The sequence below is a fragment of the Galeopterus variegatus genome, unplaced genomic scaffold (assembly GCF_000696425.1).
Source record: "Galeopterus variegatus unplaced genomic scaffold, G_variegatus-3.0.2 Scaffold2131, whole genome shotgun sequence".
In the NCBI taxonomy this organism is placed as follows: Eukaryota; Metazoa; Chordata; class Mammalia; order Dermoptera; family Cynocephalidae; genus Galeopterus; species Galeopterus variegatus.
In genome coordinates, this window is record NW_007728242.1 from 17788 (window position 1) to 23161 (window position 5374).

The 5374-nt window shown below is 37.9% G+C and overlaps 1 pseudogene; it reads left to right on the top strand.

The window, feature by feature from the left end:
* The first annotated feature begins 4111 nt into the window (after positions 1 to 4111).
* On the top strand, positions 4112 to 4689 carry LOC103596848 (annotated as a pseudogene).
* The last annotated feature ends 685 nt before the right edge of the window (positions 4690 to 5374 follow it).

Sequence of the window (5374 nt, forward strand, 5' to 3'; positions counted from 1 at the left end):
TTCGTTGTGGTCTGTGTGTGTGAGCAAACGGGAATGCGCAATGGGGGTGCCCCGCCCGGGGCCTTGGTGTTATTAGCACCGCACTCTACCGAGTGAGCCACGGGCCGGCCCCTCTTCATCCTTTTTGTAAAGCAGTATTTAGTAACCTGCAAAGTTTTAAAAATAAAAAAACTAAAACCCAATAAAAGAGTGTGTAAGAGCATCAGATAACAATGCAGATGTTTTAAATAAATTTTAGTGTCTAGAACTAGACAAAATATATCCCTAGGATACTGAAGGAATGGGTTCATGTGCTCTGAAACACTGTAATTACTCTTTGAGAAATCATAGGACACATGAGGATAAAACAAAAGACTGGGGGAAAACTTCAAATTTCTAAAAAAAGAGGAGAAAGTTTAATTCTCAAAATAGGGACTAGTAAGCTTGAAATTGACTATTGGTAAAATTGTGAACAAACACCACTATACAAGTAGTTTGAAAACACTTATGTAAGAATGAGATGATATTAGAAGCCACCATATATGTGTTCTCTAAACAAGGCCTTTCAATCCAGTCTCACTTTGAAAAAAAAGGGTGAGGGTGGGGCATGGTTATGGTGGCAAATCGATGGAGTACAACAGAAATAATTCCAGCAAAATGATGAGCAAAACCTATTACGTTGTCCTTGGGGACAGATGAAGAACTAGTGATAGATGACTCAGAGATAGGAACAATCCAAACAGTGCTTAGGAATTAATACATCAAATCCAACTTGTCCTGGAGTCTCTGTGGCATCTCACACAGCTCTACCTATCACTGTCCTGTTTGGCAACTTTATCAGAAACTTACATGTTGGCACAGAAGGTGTGCTTCTTATCAAGTTTAAAGGTTACCCAGTATTAGGAGGGGTGGTTAACACAATAGCTTTACTAAAGATTCTTAACTACATCCACAGGCTGGAATCCCAATCTCGACCAACAGGTTGACATTTTCGTTTTAATATATGTTATCTTTCAATACATGTGATTAAATAAGCCACACACATACACATGCAAACATGTGCAAGGTGCTCAGAACAGAACAAAAACAGCTAACATTTATTGAGCACTTTTCTAAATGCTTTATGGATATTACTACATTGAGTGTTCAAAAGAACCCTATTAAGTAGGTATTACTCTTATCCCCGTTTTAAAAATGGAGGAATGCAGTCACAAAGAGATTAAGGAATTTGTCCACCCAAACAGAAAGTAGCAGAGCCAGCATTTGGACACTGACAGCCTAGCTCCAGAGCCAGGCTCATAACTCCCTCTCAATAAATGATTACTGTTATTTCTGATCATTTGTCCAAAGCAGTATTATCTTTCTCCACAGCTACATTGTAGAGTTGGTTCATTTTAATGCATCGTCAATCAAAACTTCTAAGCTTTTTGTTTGTTTTGTCTTATGATGTGTTACCCAGCCCGGTCACTACCTTTCTGTTTTTGTAAAAAAAAAATATATATATATATATATTTTTTTTTTTTTATAAAAACAGAAAGGTAGTGACCGGGCTGGGTAACACATCATAAGACAAAACAAACAAAAAGCTTAGAAGTTTTGATTGACGATGCATTAAAATGAACCAACTCTACAATGTAGCTGTGGAGAAAGATAATACTGCTTTGGACAAATGATCAGAAATAACAGTAATCATTTATTGAGAGGGAGTTATGAGCCTGGCTCTGGAGCTAGGCTGTCAGTGTCCAAATGCTGGCTCTGCTACTTTCTGTTTGGGTGGACAAATTCCTTAATCTCTTTGTGACTGCATTCCTCCATTTTTAAAACGGGGATAAGAGTAATACCTACTTAATAGGGTTCTTTTGAACACTCAATGTAGTAATATCCATAAAGCATTTAGAAAAGTGCTCAATAAATGTTAGCTGTTTTTGTTCTGTTCTGAGCACCTTGCACATGTTTGCATGTGTATGTGTGTGGCTTATTTAATCACATGTATTGAAAGATAACATATATTAAAACATTAAGGGCTGAGCCCGTGGCGCACTCGGGAGAGTGCGGCGCTGGGAGCACAGCAGCGCTCCCGCCACGGGTTCGGATCCTATATAGGGATGACCGGTGCGCTCACAGCGCTCACTGGCTGAGCGCGGTGTGGCTGGTCTCAAAAAGGACAAAAAATAAATAAATAAACAAATAACATTAAAATAGTACTAAAAGGCATACACTGAAAAATTCTCTCCTGATTGCCAGTCTTTCTACCGAGAGAGAAAATAAAAATGTATCTTTCATTGTTATATGTAAGTGGGTACATAGAAGAAAAAACATTCCACACCTTTTCTTTTCCTCTCCCCACACTGTGTATCTTGGAGGCCTTTTCATATCAGTATATGTAGATCTATTCCATTCTTTTTTAAGCTGCATGCTATTCCATTGTATAGATGTGCCACAATTTATCGACCCAGTCCCCAGATCAGTGTCATTCAGATTTGTATTCAGTCATGTCTTTTCACAAACAATACTGCTATGGATTTCCTTATAGCTCAGACACTGGAGTCAGATTGTCTAGGTTTAAATCCCTGTGCTGTCACTTATTAACTCTGTGACCATGGATAAATGTCTTAGCTTTAGCAGCTCTAACTTCCTGAAGTGTAAAAAAGGGATAATAATAGTGCCAAACTCATAGTGTTCTTGTGAGGATTAAATATAGCGAGCCTTGCTTGGTGACCTTACATAGTAAGCTCTCAACAAATATAAAATAGTTCTCTTTTTTTTACTTTCCAACTTTATGTACATTTGAGTTCCTCTGTAGGGTGAATTCTTAGAATTGCTAGATCCAAGGGTGTAAAAGTGACTGATAATGTTAAATTGTCTTCTGTGTTGGGTAGTCTGTTTGCACCTTGAGATGTACATTCTACGTGTCCCACCTCTGCTCTGTAGCCCAGGAGGCAGACCTCCATGAAACTGTATCACCCAGTGCCTTTGCCCACTGTCTTACCATCAGATTCCCCGTGACAGATGTGAAGGGGGAGAAAGGACCCCCAGGCCTCTGTTTGGCAATGGCTACATTTTTTTCACCAGAAGTTGGCTTCAGTTGGGCAGCTCCTCCCCAGTGGCTACTGCTCCCACCGTATTTCAGGAGAAGCTCCCTCCCTTTCTCGGTCAGGTCTGGTGGTAACTACTTCCTGCAGTTGCTTGTCTTTGGCAGCTTCACCAACCCTCGTAGGTTCCCTTAACCCTGAGCACATCTCTATAATCCTCTGTTATAATCCTTTGTTCCTTCAGTTACCCTTTTAACAAGCTGTTTGACTGGTATATTATCCACTTTACACTCCCACTAATTCACTACGAGCACACTTGTTTTCCCATACTTTTGTCAATACTGTCATGTCAAATGTTTTTAAGATTTTATCTAAAATTCTCCCTTAATTATTTTGTCTGGGCACTGGTGCCATTATGTATCTTTTATCACAGATAAAGTTTTCTGTTGAACTTCAATTTCTTAAAGGCCCTCGCACAAGTACAGATATGTATTATTTTCTCAATATTGTATTAGTTCAATTAAGAATATTGGAAAATTCAGCCAAAATGATGTTAAAAATTGTTGGAAACTTTCAAAACTTTACCCCCCAATATTTTATGCTATTAAGGAATCATCAATTTGTTTAGGTGTGATGATGACATGCCATGTTTTTTTAAAAAAAGAAAAAACCTTTATCTTTAGGGATATCTTCTAAAATACTTATATGTGAAATGGTATGATATCTTAGATATACTTCCACATAGTTCAGAAAAAATAAAAAATAGAGTATGGAGAATACCTGGAACAAGATCAGGAAAATATTAATAATTGCTAAAAGTAGGTGATGGGTATATGGTGTCTTATTATACCCACCCTTTCCTGTTCTATACCCATTTATTATCTCTATTCTTGTGTTTTGAAAGTTCCATAATAAGAAGTAAACCAATAATAATAAGAAATAATAAGTTCCATAATAAGAAATAAAACCAATGGCAACAACAAAGAAATAAAAAGACAAGTAAGAAATTCAAGTGGGGAGGTGGGGTGGAGGATGGCCTGTGAGATCCCCAGGCGGGGCACCTGCCCCAGCTCTGGCCCAGCAATCCTCCTCTTCAGCAGCCCTGGAAGCCACTGCTCTTCAAGTTCTACCAGCCCTACTAAGACACACAACAGGAAATCGTCAGAGAGACTTTCCAGTTGGTATCTAAGAGAGATGAAAATGTTTGTAAGTTCATAGAAGGAGGATTATTAACTGGAGTATCTGACAGCAAACTGATTTCTAGACATGATGCAACATCATATTTTGTCTTCTGTATGGATACTTCAGAAAGTGGACTTGGCCAGTTGCCAAAGAAAAAAAGGAGGGGGGGGGACCGGTATTTTAGATCTAATTTAAGTATTCATGGAAACATTAGAAAAGTGTTTTTGAAAATGTCTGTGAACTGGATGAAATTTTCCAAGTAGACAAGGCTCACAATATTCTTGCAGAAATGGTGATGTAGGAGTGGTTTTGGAGACCAACAAGAATGAAATTATTACAAGTTAATACACAAAACAAACTAGAGAAACCTGAGGCTGGCTTTACAGGAACTCCAGTCTGAGCTGTATCAGTTGTAAAGAATATGTATCTTACTGAGATCCCAAGAAATATTAACATTGGTGACATCAGTATAAGTGTCAAACCTATCCTCTTTTAGATAAAATATTTAAAAGGCTATTCCCAGTAAAATCCAGGGGGAAAAGTCATCTAAGTTTACCTTGCAGTTGTTTACCAAAAATAGGGGAAAGTCTTAACTTTTGCTCTTGCACTGAAGGTGAGGCACTGTAGAGAAGTTTTGTAATATTAGTATCTGAAGTTTGATGTTGCTTTTCTTGCTCAGTGATTTTGAAGAAACTGATTTGTTCCAGTGTAATTTTCTTTTTCCTTTTCTACTCTGTTTTCCTGTGCCCACCAATGGCACACTTCTGTGTATTAGCAACTACAGTATTTTCAAAAGTGTTTGAGACATTTCTTTAATTATGTACAACCCAAAATGTGGGTGTTTTGTGAGCCATGGGCTGGCCCTAGAAAATTGGATATTTAAATCAACAAAATGCAGAAAATAAATTAGCTCACAAAATGAGCATTAATAAGCAATATGTTTCTTACTGAAAAATATAAGTTCTTTAAAAAAGAAGTAGTTTAAAGTGAGACACTTTCCTTTTAAATTTTCTTTTATTTTCCAAATATGGTAAAACTGTAGCAGCTACAAATTTTATAGAAGTAAAACAACTGATGTTATTAGGAAGTCAGAAATGTATTGGGCCGCCCCGTGGCTCACTCGGGAGAGTGCGGTGCTGACAACACCAAGGCCACGGGTTCGGATCCTATATAGGGATGGC